At 28.5% G+C, this 21,322-nt stretch overlaps 1 long non-coding RNA gene across 1 annotated transcript; it reads right to left on the bottom strand.

Annotated features, from left to right (window-relative positions):
• Window positions 1-19,139: 19,139 nt before the first annotated feature.
• LOC136088528 (uncharacterized) lies at window positions 19,140-21,109 on the bottom strand. Its single transcript, XR_010642236.1, has 4 exons — window positions 20,936-21,109; window positions 20,658-20,768; window positions 20,406-20,468; window positions 19,140-19,898 (listed from the first exon to the last, which is right to left on the bottom strand). It is a non-coding gene; the product is annotated as an uncharacterized LOC136088528 (long non-coding RNA).
• Between the last annotated feature and the right edge of the window lie 213 nt (window positions 21,110-21,322).

Raw genomic sequence — 21,322 nt, 5'->3', positions numbered from 1 at the left:
TTAAAAAACGTAACGTACGGGAAGACGTTGAAAACTAAATTTGATTTGTCTCAGTTTGCGAAAAACGGGACAAATCAAATTTTTTATAGAATTTTACCATTGGAACAATTATGGATGTTGAAAGTTACCGCTCCTTTATTAATGATATTGTTATAAAATTTTGAAAGCCATTTAAGTTGTTTGTTGTTATAGGAGTATTCAAGATCTTCTGCAGAATTTCCGCAGGAATCACGTGATCTATTAGATCTAAGCTCAAGAATACAAGTTTCGATGTCGGAAGTTGATACGAGTAGTTTATTAAGCTCATCTATGAGTGAAATATGATGGTGTTTGTAATTGTTGTTGGTAATCGTGGGAATGCTGAGAATACTACTAAAGCTTTTTCCAAGTTCTTCAACAATTTTTTTTTGTCTTGCTTTTTATTAATAGTGAAAATACGAGTTTGATTTAATTCTTTGGGTGTTGTTCCCAAACTTTCGTGGATTACTTTTTCGAAGGTATTCAATATTTTTGGTGATTTTATTGATTTCTAAGTTATGAGCTGCTTTTGCAATTTTGCGGAAAATTTACTAGCTAGCTTGTATCAATTGAACGAAATGTAATCTTGCGATCTGCTGTAATGATTTTTAATCCATTCTTTAAAAAGAAAAAAGAGAGTATCTTTGCACGATTTAATTTTTGGTATGGACCATGATTTAGAGTAAACTCCTGATTCTTTTTGTTGGAAACAGTTTTCCATTGCTAAAATAGCAGCATTTTTTATTTTTTCGCATGTTGTTTGAGATTGTTTCTCTATTTCTTTCCCAATAAAGATGTAATCTTTGAAAAATTCGGAGAGATTCTTATTATAAATTTTAAAGTTATTGTCATTCCATGCATACTTTCGGATTGTATTATATTTTTTAAGAATACTATTTACAACTGGCAATAAACTTTTATTTTGAAGATTAATATGCGTAGTGATGGGTAAGTGATGACTCATGTTTAGATGTGAAAAAGGAATAGCATGGCAGTCTGTAAAGCATATTGATGGTTCTTCTAAGACTGCAACGGCATCGATGTAAGATGAATTAATCAGCGTTTATTTATGTTTATAGGTATAAGTAGGACCAGTACGATTAATTATATCCAAAAACGAAACCTCATTTATTTCGAGAAGATTTAAGAGTTTAGATTAAGGGTTTGCATGTTTCTATTGCTCGCAGCTAAAAAATTATATCCAGCCATTGGGGTTTAGATTTCACTATTTCTAATATTCTTTGTCTTGCAAACGAATTGCTTTATGAGGATTTTTTTTATGTTTTCACTGTTCAATTTAGTCAGGACTGTTTAGAAAATTTTTTTGCATTTATATGAAGCAAAGGAGGCTGGAATCACAGACCAACAGCAATGCAGTTTAAATCAGCATATAAAAATGTCTTAGTACTACTTTCAATAGAACAATCTAACTCTAACAGTAATTGTCTAACTGAATTAGATTTCTCTGCTGTAGTTACCATTGACTCAATTAGCAACATAGTATTTGAGAATCAAATTTCTGCAAATGAACAATTGATTTTCAAACAGCCAACCGCATTATTTAAAAAGAAACTGCAACTTTATGCATAAAAAATCTTTCAAATGATTCAGTTTTACAGTCAATTAAGCAGGTTTTAAAATCAATTGCAGATGATTTGATAAAGTTCAAGTCTGTCAAAAATGTGTACAAGTTCTTTCAAGTATGGCACCCTGTGAAAGTAACTTATTTAATACTGATTCTTACTTACAAAACCTACTTCACGAAATAAAAACAGTTTTTATAATGCAAATGATACTTTTATTAACTGAAAATAATGTTACACAACCAATTATTAAAGTCATAGAAATCGATTGCATCTTTACATTTCTTTATGATGAACATATTGATGATGCTTTTCATTTAGAAGAAAGTTTATTAAGACACAATGTTTATATGAGAATATCTTATTATATAAGGTTTTATAATCGAGATCTGACACCATGAAACAAGGCATTTAAAAAAAAGTTAGCCCGCATTATTCATACTTGATTTTTATTTTGAAAATAGTTCTTGAAACAAGATACTTCTTATTTATAATTGTTGTTTTTTCTCACAGTATTATTAACTATATATTTATCAGTTAATTAAGAGCTATATATTTAAACTAATATGAAACGAATACATTGATAACATGATTAAAACGATTTATGCAAAACTTGTTAAATTTACATCGAATTTTTACTGCGTCAACATATAACTAGAGAATCTTTAATAGTATTAATAAATAAGGGCAAATCTTTATTTCCACTTCTCTTGTATGATTCAGAATTTGTCACCTCACCTAAAGACAAAGCTGAATTCATTGCTAGAGAATTTTCATCAATATTATCCCTTAATTCCAACAGTTGGGTTCTACCTGATATTGCCAACAAACAGGTTGATCGATTGCTTGACATTATTATCACTTCAGCTTCTGTATCTAAAGTGATTTCGTGCCTAGACTCTTCTACAGCTTGTGGCCCGGACAACATACCTGTTATTGTCTTGCAGAAGTTCTCTCCGGTGCTGTCGTCTATACTCTCAAAACTATTCAACAAGTGCTTATCAGAGCCTTGTTTTCCAGCCTGCTGGAAAGCGGCATCTGTTATCCCTATCTTCAAATATTCTGAAGAGCGACCTGATTCGTCTAACTACCGTTCCATTAGTCTTCTTCCTATCATAAGAAAAGTTTTTGATCCTTTAATTGACAAACATTTAATTTCTTAATATTCTGAAGAGCGATCTGATTCGTCTAACTACCGTTCCATTAGTCTTCTTCCTATCATAAGAAAAGTTTTTAACCTTTAATTAACAAACATTTAATTTCTTATCTTGAATCTAAAAACTTACTTTCTGATCATCAATATCGATTTCGATTTTCTCGCTCTACAGCTGATTTGCTTGCAGTAATAACTGATAGGTTTTATCGTGCATTAGATAAAGGTAGAGAGGTTAAAGCCATCGCTCTTGACATTACAAAAGCTTTTGATAAAGTTTGGCATCCTGGTCTTCTCCATAAGCTTTCTTCTTATGGTGTATCTGGCAACATCTTTAAGATTATTGAATCCTTCTTTTCCAATGGTAGTATAAAAGTTGTCCTTGATGGACAGCACTCTTCTTCTTATTCTGTATTTTCAGGAATTCCTTAAGGTTCTATCCTTGGCCCTATACTCTTTTTAATTTACATCAACGAATTTCCAGATATTTGCACATCTAAGGTGGCATTGTTTGCTTATGACACTACCATTTATTCTTGTTGTGATAAGAAACCAACACTCTCTGATTGCTTGGAAGTGGCATTTGAGCTTGAAAAGGATCTCACTTCTGCTACAGCATGAGGTTTTCTGTGGCTGATGAACTTCAATACAGGGAAAACTCAATTTTTTTCAGCCAATCGTTATCGCAATAATTTAGATCTTCCTATATTTATGAACGGTGATGTACTCGATGAGTCACCTACTCTTCATCTTTTAGGATTAACTCTAAGTTCCAATCTTTGTTTGAGACCGTATATCAAATCAGTTGCAAGGTTTGCATCTGCTAAGGTTGCATCTCTTTATCGAGTTCGACTTTTTCTTACTTCGGATTCTACTCTCTCTCTCTGTAAATCTCAACTCCGGCCTTGTATGGAATACTGTTGCGATATCTGGGGTGGATCTTCTGATGATGCCTTTTATTTTTTAGTCAAGGTGCAAAAACTTATTGTAAACATAGTTGGACCCGCTCTTGCAGCCAACCTTTAACCATTATCACATCGTCGTAATGTTGCTTCTCTTTCTCTCTTCTACAAAAACTATAATGGGCACCGCTCTAAAGAGCTAACGTCTTTTGTGTCATCTACTAAAATTCATTCTTGTGCTAGCCGCCATTCAATTAAGTCTCATCCTTTTTCTGTGACTGTTCCTAAGTGCTCTAAAAGCGTTTATTTGTCTAGCTTTTTTCCTCGAACATCAGCTCTTTGGAATTCGCTTCCTTCATCTTGCTTTCCTGATTCATATAACTTGCAATCCTTTAAGTTGTTCGTCAATTGTTATCTTGCTCAGCAATCTTCATCTTTTCTCTTCCTGTAACTTCCAACTTTAATTGGTGGTTGCTTGCAGCCTTGTTGGAAGCTAAGTTGTTTAAAAATGAAAAAAAAATAATAATAATGTTAGATGGTATATAAATGCTATATAAGCTATTTTATTAAATAGTTTTAAAATCGTTCTAATTTATAAAAGAAAAGTCTTTTAATGGAAAGCCCTCTGGTAAGAACAACGCAAAAGTGTTTATATTTCACTAAGAGTTGTGTAGGTTTATGATTATTTGGTTCCGAAAGACATCCCACAATGCTTTGCGCCTAAAATTACATATATTTATTGGGGGTTGGCCGCTGATCTCTTTAATAACTGGGTAGCGCATATCTAATATCAAAATTGACGCCAAACTTGCTATATTGGAAAGCCCCAGAATGCTGAACGGAAATTGAAAATACAGAAATTGAAGATGTGTTTATGTTGTGTTTTCTACTTAGTTTATATCATTTCAACCAAGTTACATATTTCAATGATATTATTATATTTAAAACGTTTTAAAGTGTAAAAAAAGAAGAAAAAAGACACGAAAAACATTCGCGTTATAAAAAATTGTCCTATAAAGAACAGACTGTTTAATATTATTTGTATTTACTTTTTTGATACACAAAATTGAACTTTGCTGAAAGTCAATTTCATATTTACTCTGCTACTATTAGATGTTTATTGTTACAATTTTATGCAATCTTACTTTGTATCAGGAGTTAAATATTAACTTTACAAGTAACTTTACGTGACAAAAAAATATTGAATCAATTATTTATATATATATATATATATATATATATATATATATATATATATATATATATATATATATATATATATATATATATATATATATATATATATATATATATATATATATACACACACACAACCAAGAGTCATGTCCAAAACATATTGTTGAACAAAAAAAATAGATCATATTACCTTTTTAAAAAGCTTTATAATATATAATAATATAATATATTGCTTTTTTATGTATATAGAATATATCATATATTAGTAATATACTAATATTTGTCTAAAAGTATACAGACATATACAATATATTTATAGTAAATTTCTTATTTAATATATACTATAATACATACTATTTTATAGTATATATTAAATATATACTCTATTATAGTATATATTTAATATATACTATATAAATGATATTTATGAATGATATGATTCCGATCCAGCAATGACAGTCTTGCATAATAGCAGAGTAGAAAAACTAAAAAAAACGCTGAAAGTCCATAACTATTTCTTACTGGACTAGGAAAGAAAATGATTCTGAAGCTGTTGATTCTTATATGCAGAGCCCGATCTAAAACAACAAGGACTATAAGCACAACAAAGTTTGAGAGCCCCAGTGTCGAAAAATTGTGTGAACGAATTAATGTGACCTCACTATTAAACACTGAGGGATTTAGAATTTAGACAGTTAAAACTTGCATATATCCAAATTATTATATTTTTTTCCATGATTTTTCATACATAAATTCATTCAAAATCACTTCAAAATCTAGACTTTTTGTCACTTTGCTTTCGATAGACATTAATGTTAATCCAGATAGTTTTTCACCAGACATTGAAGATCGTAACCTGGTCTTAAACCTTTTTAGAGTTGAAATTATCTTACGCTAGAACAATTTGACACGGGAATAGATGAAATAATCATCAGAGCAGTTTCCACGTTTGGAAATGTGTGCGAAATGCCACTTTCCTTTATTAATTGCAGCATTTCATTAGAGTTGTTGATGTTGGCTACAAAATTTGTAAAGTACAAAAACTTGTCTTTGAATTCTTCATCTGCAGCTTTTTCATACAACTCCCGAAACTTTTCTGAAGCTTTAACGACTGGTGTTTGAAGTTGAGCTTTTGCGCGAGACAAAAATATAAACCTTGTCTCCAAACCAGAATAGGCTTCTTTCCTTCTACACAAATGACGTTTTAAATTTCACAAGTAACATTAAAAGTGTCACATACAAATAATTGCCTCCCATTTCTTGCCACAGCAGAATCTCCAGATTGACCTTCATCTAAAGTTTAGACATAGGTATACGCCTCTTGCATGATGCAGTATATGATATTTCTAATTTATACACTTCTTGCGCCAGTATTTCCAATTTCTCAAAATTGGAGAAGCTGAAAAGAATGTGTACAATGCTTTCACAAATCCAAAATAAGCAGTTGCAGCTCCACACGACTCTACTGCATTCACTCCCACCAAGTTAAGAGAGCGAGCACAATAGGAAACAAATTCTGCTAGAGGATCTGCAGCTCTTAATCTTGCTTGCAACCCAGAGTATCTTCCAGCAATGTTACTTGTATTGCCATAGGATTGTCTACCACAATATTAGAGATCTATTGCAAGATCTTGAAATACTTTTGTAACTACTTCATATAAATGTTCTGCACCGTGATTGTGGATAGGAAAAAAAGTCAGAAATCGATCGACTGAAACAGGCTGCAAGTTCGCATATCTCACCACCAAACACAGCTGGTCAAGTGTTTTATGTCTGGTGTAGAATCTAAGATGATTCCGAAGTACATTGCCTCCTAAATTTGTTTAACAAAATTTTGTTGGACTTTAGAAATAATTACTTTTAAGATTCCTGCCACAGTCTGAGAGGACAGATAGTTGACATGGCCCTTTACTTTATTACCATGTTCACCAATATGGCCTGCTAAGAAAGGATCAAACTTGCTGATTAACTCTAATAAACCTAAAAAATTGCCATTTAGTTCAGAGCCAAAGGTTTCATTATCGCCAACAAAACCCAAGCCTCTCTGTGCAATAAACTTGAATACTTCTACAACACTAACTATAACATCTCTCCAGTATGACGCTCATTTTCATTTTGTTGTGCCATTGAAAGTTGAGCCAGTTGTCATACACTAAAACGATGCAAAAGTGACGTTTCATGACTTGCTAGTCCTGATGTGACTTTCTTCCAGTCCCTGAATCCAATGGTGCAATGACTTTGATCGCATTTTCCAAAAAGCTTGCAGACATAGCAAATAAATACTGATTTTGAACATGGAGAATATATGAGCCATTCCCGTTGAATCTTTTCACAATTTTTTATAGGCGAAATAAATTGTTCTTTGAACACGTTCTAACTTTTTCTCCAATTCATTGTCCCGAATCAGATAAAAATTCTACATTTTGCTTTGGTGGATTAAGAATAAAATTTTCTCGAATTGCTGAATTCATAGGAGGCCACAGAGGAGGATCATCCAAGTTATCAGGCTTATCTTGCAATGTTACAATATTCAATATTCTTTGAACAGGGATCTCCAAAGGCAATTACTTCTTCTAAAGCAATTTCTTTTTCAACTGTAATATCATCAGGAGCACTACGAACAACAAATTTATCCAATGACATGCCTTTTGGTTTTTTTTGGACAAATTTTTCTTCTTTTCTTTTACGTTTAGAAGATCCGGACGAATATTTTCTCGGAAACATTTCCAATAGCTCAATATAGTATATATAGGGATTAAAATAGGGATTAAAATAGTAACATTTATAATCGATCTCAGGTTGAACGAAAAAAGCATAAGGCTAGAGAAGGTTATCGTATTACAGGAAATACAGCTTACGCTTATTGGCTTTTAGGATTACCGTAACACTAAAAGCAAATAAGCGTTGGAAGAGAAATTATAATGTTTACTGAATGTACAGATTTTACCGCTTAAATCGAAACAAATCATCTTGGAATCGTTTCATTTCTTTTTTACACATAAAAAATTATTTTGGGAAAGAGATTAAAGAAAAAATTAAATCGCAACTTAAAATTTAAATCTTAAACTTAAAATATCATAAAAACTCATATTTTAAATATCCTTAAACAAGAAAATAAAACTAAACCTATATACCATCAGTGTAAATTAACAAATCATCTTCATAATCTTCATTTTTCCTATTTTCTAGCTCATCCATGACGTTCTGTTTATCTGATTCAGTCAAACGGCGACCTTTATAAGTCTTAACTGTTATACTTTTTTAAGTAAACATTAGGCCAAAAGCTCTTTATAAGATAACTTGAATGTTTTTTTTAACTGTTGTGGATCATATATTCATAATTTTTATTCTGAAATGCAACAGAACATAAGGTTTTTGAGATTTTACGTTAAATATAGAGGTATATGTAAATATATTTTATTTCTTTTTTACCTAAACATTTTTTAAATGAAATAAATATTTCTAATTTTACTGTTACGTCAGAAAAGTTCAAATTAGCTAAAAAAAAAATAAAAGCTGAAAATTAGAGGGCCCCTATTTTTTGGAAGCCCTAGGCCTTATAATCAGAGCCTGATCATCCACAAGGCAAGTAGGGCCCAGTTACGTGCCTTGTGGAAGATCAGGCTCTGATTTATGAAAAAAATCCAGCTAGTTGCTAACATTGTATTCCGTAATCTGATATTTTCCTAATGTCAATATGTTGGCGTTTTTTTTAATATGCATTTTATTGTCTTATTACTTGATTTTACTATTTTTAGACTCAATATATATGTATATATATATATATATATATATATATATAAATTTATATAAATATATATATATATATATATATATATATATATATATATATATATATATATATACAAATATATATATATATATAAGGCGCAGCGAGTTGTGGAACTTGCAAAAAAATTTACAGCGAGTAGTGGAACTTGCATAAAAAAAAAGTATAACTATATATATATAAATATATATATGTTTATATACTATATATATATATATATATATATATATATATATATATATATATATATATATATATATATATATATATATATATATATATATATATATATATATATATATATATATATATATATATATATATATATATATATATATATATATATATATATAGATACATACAAATATATACATATATATATGTATATATATATATAATATATATATATATATATATATATACATATACATATATATATATATATATATATATATATATATATATATATATATATATATATATATATATATATATATAGATACATACAAATATATACAATATATATATATATATATATATATATATATATATATATACATATATATATATATATATATATATATATATATATATATATACATATATATATATATATATATATATATATATATATATATATATATATATATAATGCACATCGAGTAGTGGAACTCGCAAAAATATTTACAGCGAGTAATGGAACTTGCAAAAAACCTTGACAGCGAGTTGTAGAACTTGCAACAAAATTGTCCAGGGAGTAGTGAAACTTGCAAAAAAAATGTTCAGTGAGGAGTGAAACTTGCAAAAAAAAATGTACAGCGAGTAGTGGGACTGGCAAAAATTTGTGCAATGAGTAGTGGAACTTTAAAAAAAAAAATTACTGCAAGTAGTATAGCTTTTAAAAAAAAAAGTATATGTATATATACATATTTATTTTATAAATATATATATTTTATATATATATATATATATATATATATATATATATATATATATATATATATATATATATATATATATATATATATATATATATATATATATATATATATATATATATATATATATAATGCGCAGCGAGTAGTTGAACTTGCTAAAAAAATTCACAGCGAGTTGTGGTATTTGAAAAAAAATGTACAGCGAGTAGTGGAACTTTTAAAAAAAAAATTTCAGCAAGTAGTGAAACTTGCAAAAAAATAAAAAATAAAAAATATATATATACATATATATATATATATATATATATATAAATATATATATATATATATATATATATATATATATATATATATATATATATATATATATATATATATATATGTATATATATATATATATATATATATATATATATATATATATATATATATATTTCTACTATTACACTATTACATCAGAATTTCTAAGTAATGCATCACTATTACATCAGAAATACTATAACATTAGAACCACTATCACACTAGAAATACTAAGTAATGCATTACTGTTTGCAAAAAAGCACACAAGTATTAGCAAAGAGAACATCAGAGTCATTGCAGAAAGTCTGCTTTTTTTAAAAAACGAAACATGGAAGTAAAACTTATCACACGACAGCTTTGTTTTCACTATGGGTTGTTTTGACGGTGCAGAAGTTTCTGAACTGGTGGGCTTATATATATTAGACTCACTATCTAAAATGATAAGTAAAGAAGACGTTGGACTATATCGTGACGATGGTCTGATGGTACTTCGTAAAGAAATCTAGATCACAAATTGATAGAACACGAAAAAACATAATTAGAAAAATGACAATGATTGGTTTTAAATTAGAGATCCAAACAAACCTAACCGCACTCAACTTCTTAGATGTATCCTTTAACTTAAAAAAAGCTCCTACCCACCTTTCAAAAAACCAACTGAATATCTACTTTACATCCACTCTGATTCCAACCAACTCCTCCCCCTCCTTTGCAAATAATGAAGCAAATCCCCATCTCTATCAACAAGAGATTATCACAAAATTCCGCAAATGAAAAGACATTTAATTTAGCTATACCAGAATACGAAGATGAATTAAGAAGAAATGACTTCACTAATTTTCATTTAAAGTATAACCCCCCAAACAGAGAAAAAAAGACAAGAAAAAGAAATATTATATGGTTTAACCCTCTGCACAGTAAAAGTGTTTCTACAAATCTCGATCACATCTTCATAAATTTAATCGACAAACTTTTTCTAACACCCCACCTCATAAGTAAACTATTCAATCGAAATACCATCAAATTGAGTTATAGCTGCACCAAAATTATCAAAAGTATAATAAAAAGCCACAACAAGAAAATTAGTTCAGAAAGACCAAAAGAATACCCACCCTGCAATTGCATAAAGAAAGAAAACTGCTCTATAATAGGAAAATGTAGAGCTTCTAATATTTTTTTTATAAATGTAAAGTATCCCCCCCCTAAGACCCCAGAAAAAGAATATATTGGCCTATCTATCAGAAGGTGAATGGAAGAAAAGATGGGCTAACCACAAACACTCATTCACAAATAAAAAGATGAAAAATTCAACCACCCTTTCAAAGTATATTTAGCAGATAAAGGAAAACTTAAAAATAACACCAAATTAATTTGGTCAATAATTAAACAAGTCCCCGCTTAAAGCAACATGACCAAAAAATGCTTGCTTTGCCTTCATGAAAAACATTGCATAATATCATACAAAGGTACGCAAAATTTATTAAATAAAAAAACAGAAATTATATTCGTGCGCCGTCACGAAAACAAGTTCTTGCTTGACAACATCGAGCCCAAAGATTAAAACACCGCTCGCAAATAGTTATAGTTTTATAATTGTTTTTGAAGGTCACGATGTTTATTGAGTATATTTTTTAACGAAAAAAACAATGCACTTTTTACCTGATGATTGCTAAGCGCCTGAAGCTTTCAGTAGTAAAAATCATGTAGTTATTTTTATTTAATCTCGTCAAAAAATCAATTATATAGCTCTAATATCATTCATCGAGCACTCTTGCTGAACATATGCTCACAGGAAAATTAAACTTACTTTATTATATATATATATATATATATATATATATATATATATATATATATATATATATATATATATATATATATATATATATATATATATATATATATATATATATATATATATATATATATATATATATATATATAATGCACAGCGAGTAGTGGAACTTGCAAACAAAATTTACAGCGAGTAGTGGAACTTTTAAAAAAAAAATTACAGCGAGTAGTGGAACTTGCAAAAAAAATATGTACAGCTAGTATTGGGTCTCGCAAAAAAAATGTTCAGCGAGAAGTGCAATTTTTTCAATAAACGGGTCATGCTTACGTTCACGTCGTGTCTATTGTTAACAATGATTAACATATAGTTTCATTAATGGAATTTAATATCTTAATCATTAACTAAAAGCCAAGACGTAAACCAATTAAAATAATATTATAAAAAATTTTTTGTTCAAAATTTTTTTTAGGTCAGAAGGGGATCCATCTTTAACTATCACTAAGCATTGTGGGATGTATTTTGAATTTTGGTGAATAATGTATTTATGTTAAAGTTTATTATTTCAATTACATTTTAAATATATCTTCGAATCTCATTAAAAATAGACTTTTTTTTTTGTTGTAAAAGGAGGTGGGGGTGGGGGGCGACAACACGCCACTTTCCCTATCTACACCCCTTGAAAGAAAGAGTGCGCTGCTAGTGATGTTGTAATGTAGTAAAATATAATTTTTGATTTAAAAAACAGATTTCTTTTTAATTATAAAGATAAATATTTGTAAAATAATGGAGTCATTTATAATAATAGGGTGTTTAAAATCATCACCCTCACATCCACTTTAAGGCAATGACGAAACTTCTATATTTGACTGTGGTCTGATAGCTAATTACAAAAACATCTTGTATATAAAAGTTTACATTTTTATTAAAAAAAACACACACACTTTTTTATAAATCTAGTTAGTCTTTATTGCTGGTAAGGATGGTGTTTTTGTGCCCCCTCTTGCCCCCAGATGTTCACGCATTTAGAAAGCTTTATAGTTTTGTAGCTAACTTTAGCATCTTTCTTTTGATACCAAGATATAAACTTTTGGATAAGAATTGATTAAGTTATAATAGTTTTAGTTAATAAAAACTTTATTTTGAGCACAGCTTCTTCAACAAATCCTATTATCATAAAATCGGTACTTAAAACGTTATAACTTTCTGCAGGGTGGTTCGACTTTGAAAATTTTACTTTTGGAATATTAAAATGAAACTCTTTTTAATGATATATAACAACCTAGAATTTGACGAATTTAAAAATTTCGTATAACATACCTACTTTAAGTTTTCTTTTTTTTTTTAAATTCGTTTTTTGGTTGCACCAGACCGTCTTTGAAGTTTAATAGTTCATGTGCTATGTGGATTATGTGTATTTTATTTATAAAACTTATGTATAATATTATTGTATAGGTTTTTTAGATTTTTTGTAAATTTTTTTTTATTATTAGTTAAAATACTTTTATTAGAGATAAAATGCCTTGCACTTTTTTTAATATAATAAGTAATAATTTTCTTATTAATATATTTATATATTGTTATAACTATTATATATAACTTAAAATAGTTACATTTAAGTGTTTGGAGTTTGCTCCATGTCTGGAAGTTAGCTATCTCAAGCACTAAAAAATCCTGGATCTGTCACTGTAGCTGATGTTAACTTTTGTCTCCTCACAGCAGAAATAGAATTTGGATCTTAGTGCAACCTTGTTTCTGACAGCATAATTACACTAGTTAAGTTTTCTAAGCGGTTTGAGGTCTGCTGTATTCCACAATTTTGACTTCCTATGTGGGCATTCAATCACTAAAAGTTCAGTAGATGAACTTAAGACAAAAGCCAAATACTTATCTCAGATTTACGAGACAGATTTAGATTGTTCTAATTTTCAGTCAGAAATGTCAAGTATTAAATATCAAACTGCTGCAATGATAAAAAACTATGAAAAAATTACCCCAAATGAAATATTGCAGCTACATTATGAATATTCGTTGACTGATGCTTATCCTAACGCGGCAATTGCTATTCGCATCTTCCTCACCATACCAGTCAAAGTTGCAACGTGTGAAAAAAGTTTCAGTAAACTACATAAGATAAGCTAGATGAGATAAACAATGGGCCAAGAACGTTTGTCTAGTCTGGCTATAGTTACTGTTGAACATGAATTTGTCTCCAATTAAAAAGGACAAATTTATTAATAAATTTGCCCAATTCATCAAAATCGATTAAAAGCCAGAAAAAAGAGCTTGAACTGACGTTTGTTCAACAATTATGACAACTGTATATTGTAAACAATAAGGGTGGAATGCAAGAAGCGAACTTGAGTCAAGTTCGACTTGAACTTTACATTGTAACCAATAGCGGCAGAGTATGGGTTTTTCCCTCAAAAAATACTCTGCCGCTATCGGTTACAATGTAAAGTTCAAGTCAAACTTGACTCAAGTTCGCTTATTGCATTCCACCCTAAATCATTTTTTAATCTTTTTTTTATTTTGGGAAGGAGAGGGCGGGGAGCGGGAAGGAAGGCGCAATTTGCCTTGCTTTCCTAAAGTGCAAAGTGGGCTCGGTACGGCCCTAGTCTTTCCAACAGTGCTTAATTTGGTTTTACTGTGAATTATTTTTGTTTTGTATTATAAGCACTTTGTTTATTCAAAATGCTGCAAAATACGATTCTAAAATGTCAACACTTAAAGAAATTATAAAGTGTGAACAGGTGATAAAAATGACACAAGAAAGTTATAGTGTAATTCGAAATAGTCTCTTAAGAAACAATAGAATTAACTATCCTGCTCTTTAGTTGCTCGAATATATAACTTTGTTGCAACCTATAAAAGTTAAAGAGCAGCGGAAGAATTTAAAGTAAAGCTGAGCGTTTTTGACATTTTATAACCCTGGGTATGTTGAATGTTAATAGACATCATTATGTAATATATTATATTATATAATGTATTATATAAAAGATTATAACATTCAGAATACCTGTGTTTTAAAGATATCAGCATCCCTCATCTTCACTTCTCAAAACGCAAAATAAACTATTTAATTTATACAGTTTGTTATGTGTTCTGTCAACTCAGTACTTTAGAAAACATTTCAACTTTTTACATTTTTTTCTTTAAATATTAAAATTATTGCTTTCAACAGATTGGAAACTAACTTGATTAAAGTGGTTCTACTCTAGTTGAGATTACTGACCGTAATAGTGCTGTAATGACAATAAATATTAATAAATATGAACCGAAGTAAATATAATTTCAAAAAGTTTTGAAAGTAATAATTAGGTTTATTAAAATATTTATAATTACTTTCTTTAATGTGTTATAATTTAAATCTAAATTATTTTGTTTGCAGAAATTGTAACGAGGAATGCACATCAAAGTCAAATGTGAGGGGCTTGGCTTACTGTGTCACAAGACTGAGATGGCAATTGAGCTAAACGTGTTAAAGCCTATAAAAATACAAGACTTCAACGAGAAATATTTTCGGACATATAATGATAAATAATATGAAATATATATTATATTATAAAACATGTATTGCATTTTTTTTTGTATACTGTTCACTGAACAACGCACGGAATATAAAAATATTATCTTTACTTAATATGCTATCTGAAACCTGAAAATATACAAACTGAACAGTTTATTCAGATCGTCGAGCAAATTAATTATTAATAAACAAAAAAAATAAATGTCCATAAAAAATAAGTTAGCTAACAAACTTATTTTAACTATAGGTAAAACACATTAACCACTTTTTTTTAGCTACGTACTGGTAACGTATGTGCGAAGCCCATACGGTACCAGTACTTAGCTAAAAAATCATCAAATAACCTATACTGGGCCCACCTCGGGCCCAGATTAAGGTTTTGGCTGGGAAATTTTGTTCGACAAAATGGTTCATTTAAAATAATATTATTTCAAGTAATAAGTATACTTGTTGTAATGGGAAAAAATCTTTGAAAATAAGTAAATTTGAACCATTCTGATATTGAAACATAAAATATAGAACGTTATAAACGTTAAAGTTCTTATCGATAAGAACTTTTATGACTTTTAATAACTTTTTTTTTTTGTGTACATTATACTTTACCGTTGAAGAAATGTTACAACCTTCATAAATTTACAAATAAAATTAATGGTCGGAGCAAGATGAAGACTTTAATTTTGTCTTATCGCCGAGAACCGTGTTGCAATATATACTTTTTTCAAAACTTTTTTCCAAAGTATAAATTATAAATTAAGAAATAAGACAAATGTTTACAAAAATATTAACATTAAAATAAGATCATCTTAATTAATAGGTAATACCATAAATAAATAAGATAAAACAAAAAACAAACAAAACAAAAAAAACAAAAAAATAAAAACAAATAAAAGAAAGAAAAAGAAAGAACTAAAAAGTTAAAAAAAAAGTTGCGATTAATGATAATTATTAATGTCAGTAATTATTTAATTTAGTTTTTGAGCATAAAGGATCATTAAATTTAAATTAATTACATTGTTGTTTTGTTGTTGTAGAAATGTTTTAGATGATTTTATTTTATTGATCTATTTTAAAAGAATCACCTAAAATAATAAAAATCAAAATCTGTGTGTAATAAACACCGCTTTGATTAAATTTTAAACTGATTAAGTGAATATTCTTCTCGGCAATAATGTTTGAAAAACTTTTCTCCCAAAATGGCCCGCGATTCTGAATTAAATAAGCACTCAGATTTGAATAAGATTTTGGTTCAACAAAGTTTTTATGGAAAATCTTGTAGAATACTTATGATGTATTTCTTCAAAATAAGTTTTAAAACTTTTTGGTCAACATTTTGTTTTATACATGAACTGTATAACTAGAAGGATGTTAAGTTTAAGAATATTTAAGGCATCGAGTCAACGTAAAAGAGGTTTACAAGGTTTAGAATTGTATTTGGAGCTTTACCAGCTACAATTCTACTTTACAATTCTACTTTACAATTCTAACTGCATGTTTTTGCTTGTTGAACAGTTTTCTTAACTTAGTGTGATTAGAACTTGCTCATACTATATTGCTGTAAGTTATATAATTATGTATAAAAGAAAAATATTAAATGTTTGAGGATCTAAAAATTTAAAATTGCTTTGGTCTATAGATCATGTCAATATTTTTTGAATTTTTTTTTTCAATGGAGTTTAAATGATGGATATTCATCAAAAATCACTCCTAAAAAATTAACGGAAGTTTGCTTTTTAATGTCAGTTTTATTGGGGAGTAAAACAAAAGGTATTTCTTTTGGTTTGTGGAAAAGAGAAAATTTTATTTTTTGAACATCTAAAGACAATTTGTTGCATATAAACCATTCATTTACTTTATTTAGTTCTTAATTGACTTATTGTGTAAGTTCTTCATTGACATGTTTGTGCAAGTTGAGCTTGTGTAGTGTATGCAGGTTGAGTTTGTGGTGGTTCAAATGTTTCAAGAGTTTGTAATTTAGATTTATAAATTTTGTTAATATCAAGCGGAAATAAACCAGTATTTTGAAATCCTCCAATTACTTCTAATCGTGAAAATACTTTACAACTGTTAAAAGTTTGGCTTGAAGCTGAAAAAAACTTTCTTTTGATAAAATGCTTCATAACGTGTTTGCATAATGCTGTTGTAATAATTTTCGCCAAACCTTTTTGATATGACCATTTACTCCCACATCTAATGGTTGAAATATGTTGAAGGAGTAAGCAGGTAAATATGATAGCTTGATATTATTCTATAACATGTTACATGTTTGTTATGACCATTTAATACAAACACATGTGTACCTTGAGTTTTTCTAATTGTTGGTACATACTTAATCAGCCATTGCATAAATTGTTTATCTTCCGCCCATCCTGACAGCAAAGTTCTATATTTAGCGTTTGACGGACCACTTATACACCAACTGCTGTTTAGACGCTGTTTTGACTTTATTATAACAAATGGTGAGACTGCGGTTCCAGCTGTATTGATGCAATTATCAATTGTATAATTTACTTTTTGATTATTAGCGACTAACTTTAATGGTCGTCTAGCATCACGCCTGCAAATTATTGATTGCTTGCCTTGGTCAATGGAAAACCCAATTTCGTCAAAATTCATAAATTGCACAACTATTTTCATTAACATTTGCTTCAAGAAATTGCTTTTCACATGTTTGGAAATACTTTACAGCAATTTCTTTAGTGCAAGATGCTGCTCTCAGTGTTGATATGTTGCTTGAAGTTCCAATACTTAATTTGTGTCTCCATCTGTTAATAAAATGATAATAACAGTCTTTTTCAGGTCGACCATTTTTTAATAAACTGGTTTGATTTGTAAGTTTTAAATAACCGGCATCAATATATATGGTTTGGCTTTGCGTTCTTCCAAATTCTTCCAAATTTTATAATTTCCTCAGCAATTCTACCAATAGTAATTCAACCGTATTACGTAGAGTTATTGCTGTACCAGACCCTTGCGAATTCACACGATTATTTACACGGTTTGACAAGGTACCTTTTGGAGTATTGTATATTTGAGATGCTCTGCATAAACTTATTTCACCACTATTTATTCTTCCAACCGGTAGACATATTTGTTCCTCGGAGTATTTTTTGGTTTTTTTTTTTTTTTAATGTTTTGGCATTTTGAACTGATTTTGATTTTATTAATTGATTTAGATCTGCGCAGGAAATTGTCGTAAGCAAATTATAATAAGAAATAAGAAAAACTAATGATAGAAAAAAATAAGTATTGATGGAGTTAAAAAGTTAATTAATTAGATGCGAATAATAGCTAAGCGTGAAAGTTATTAGTGTTCAGCTTTATCCAAAAATATGACTTTTCCGTAATTCAGTTATAAATTTTTTTTTGAAAAAGGATACTTAACCAACCCAGCCGGCAGATTTAGCTTTAATTTACGTGTTGAAAACCAGTAAACGACACGTGGTTGACTCAGTGATTTTGTAAACTTTTCTCACGAGTTAGGAACCGGTATTTGGAACGTGTTTAAAAAAGTTTTTTTCACGTGTAAAACCAAGTTTTAATTACCTGACGGACACGGTGACTTTGTAAACTTTTCTCACGAGTTTGAAACTTAATTCTGTTAAGTGTTTGGAACGTATTTTTAAAAGTTTTTTTTACGTCTAAAACCAAATCTTGGCTATGCTCATATTATGCGTTTAAGCTAAATAATTAAACGTGAAAGATGTAAATTTTTCTATTTGATAAGGTTTTAGACGCGCATTTTTTCTTATTTGCATATGTAATGTATGAGTTATATGATTCTTACATTATATCTATACATATATATTATTTATCAACAATATGTTAATTATTGTTAGTTTTAGTAAGTTTGCTCATTAAAATAAAATAAATACATTAAAAACTAAATAATAAGTATTTAATACTTTTATTAAAATAACTAAAATCATTATATAATAAAGTGTTTGACAGCCTAACATGGTGGTAGTCTACTAAAACGTTTTCCTGCTTGTTTAAGCCCACTCTGATATAACTCGTTTGGTTTCTTTTTCTGAGGATTTTTAGGCATTGGATATTGATCTGAGTAATAATAAATACATAATTGGAAAATGATGGGCCAAAGGCAAATAGTTCTTATATGACTTTAACGGTACATTATTACAAAATACAACATTTACATTTATTTGCAACTTGCATGGCATAATTGCATTTATTGAACAACGAACATGCTCGCTCATGGAATTACATCTTAGACCTATAACTTCCACCTTCCTCTGAAACGTTAGTTTAATTTTTTTGTTGTCGATTAGTTTTTTTTTCTAGCGCCAAAAGTTCTTTGGTGGTAATCGTTTGTTCGAAATTATCTACACCTTCATCGTCACTTTTTGATAGAAATGAAAGAATATTTGATTGTTGTTTTTTGATTAGTTGCATTTTTTCTTTAGGTCGCTTAAACAAAACAAAACTTTTTGCTGAAAATTTCCCATGTCTATGGGAAATTGGTCAAATCTAATTTTTTTGGTCGTCTACCTTTAAAATTCTTGTTAGGGAGATAATTATTTATTTGGTCTTTATTTTTAAGTGATGTTTTATCTTCATTTAAAATAAAATGTATATCCCGATTGTGTGAAAACTCACCAGATGAATTGTCAACAAATACATTTATGCTCTGTTTTTTTGGGTGAATTTGATTCAACCGACCATCTTTCTCTTTTTTTACCTTGAAAAAACATTTTTAAATAAGTGCTCAACAAATAAACACTTAATAATTAAACAAAACCCATTAATATAAGGTTTTTATATGGACCTTTTTTATGATAGGGAGGAATTTTTTACAGTTACAGTGGAATCAAGAATTTAACTGTTACACTATAACAACTACTATTAACTACAACAAGGAATTAATTAATTTACCTGTTATTCTATCATTACAAGCTTAATATAGTGTTTTGCAAAATAACATGTTTTACTTAGAAATTATTATCTGGCATAAAACATAAATAACTTAAAAAGTGTAATCAGGTATAAAACAAAAATAACTTTAAAATTATAATCAGGTATAAAACATAAATAACAGCAGCGTTCCAACTAACTTATACTAAAAATTAGTTAGTACGATGGTGTTATTTATGTTTTATACCTTATGATAATTCTCAATGAAACACCAGAGAAAAAAGTAAATAAATAAACCAGAAAGCAGAAAAAAAAAATAATAATTTTCTTTTACCTTTCTAAGTAGATGAAGAATGTTGGATTGATGTCAACTTTTTGTTTGCTAAAGTTGCTTTGTCTAGAAATTAAAAGTTGTTTACAAATCTTTTAGTTATAATGCCACTAATCACCACTACAAATAATATTTTCCTTCTTATTTATTAAAAAATGACTTTTTAACGAAACAAAAATTTTATTTTACATTTTCCATAAAATTTATTCAGAAAAGTCAAATTTAAAAAAAATAATATTATATGTACAAACATACAAAAACATTGAAGATCCTCATTTTTATTTGTATTTATTAACTCTACTTTTGCTGACCCAGTGTCTTCCTCAGAAGTTACATTATATAAATTTTCAAGTTCCACTAAAAAATCTGTCAACAAAATAAATAAATCATTTTTATTGCTCTTCGTTATGTATTATGTACTTGGTTCTTCTATGTACATGATTTTAGTAGTAATAAATAAAAATGTTAAAAAAATAACTTTAACATTTTAATAGAAAATATATTTTTTTTAATAGAATCAAAAACATTAGTACCACTAAAACGTTAGACTTTTTGTAGTGGAAATAAAAACCATTGTGCGTCAGGCTCTGTGCAATCTGTAATCATTTGAATGACAGGTCTATCCAGTTCAGAAGGATAACGTACACACTTCTCTATCATATCAATCCAACAAACAAGAATGTTTTCTTGTATAGTTTTTAATTCTTCTTTCGACACCGCAGTACAATATTTATCATAGAAATCAAGTAAAAATAAGTGCAACATATATATATATATATATATATATATATATATATATATATATATATATATATATATATATATATATTTATTTGTTTTTAAGAAAACTTCTTTTTATGGGTTAATTTCTATTTTTTTTAAATATGTTACTTTAACGATATTTTGAGGGAATATTGATA

Source organism: Hydra vulgaris, chromosome 12 (assembly GCF_038396675.1).
Source record: "Hydra vulgaris chromosome 12, alternate assembly HydraT2T_AEP".
Taxonomy (NCBI): Eukaryota; Metazoa; Cnidaria; class Hydrozoa; order Anthoathecata; family Hydridae; genus Hydra; species Hydra vulgaris.
This window is presented reverse-complemented; position numbering and strand designations above follow the sequence as displayed.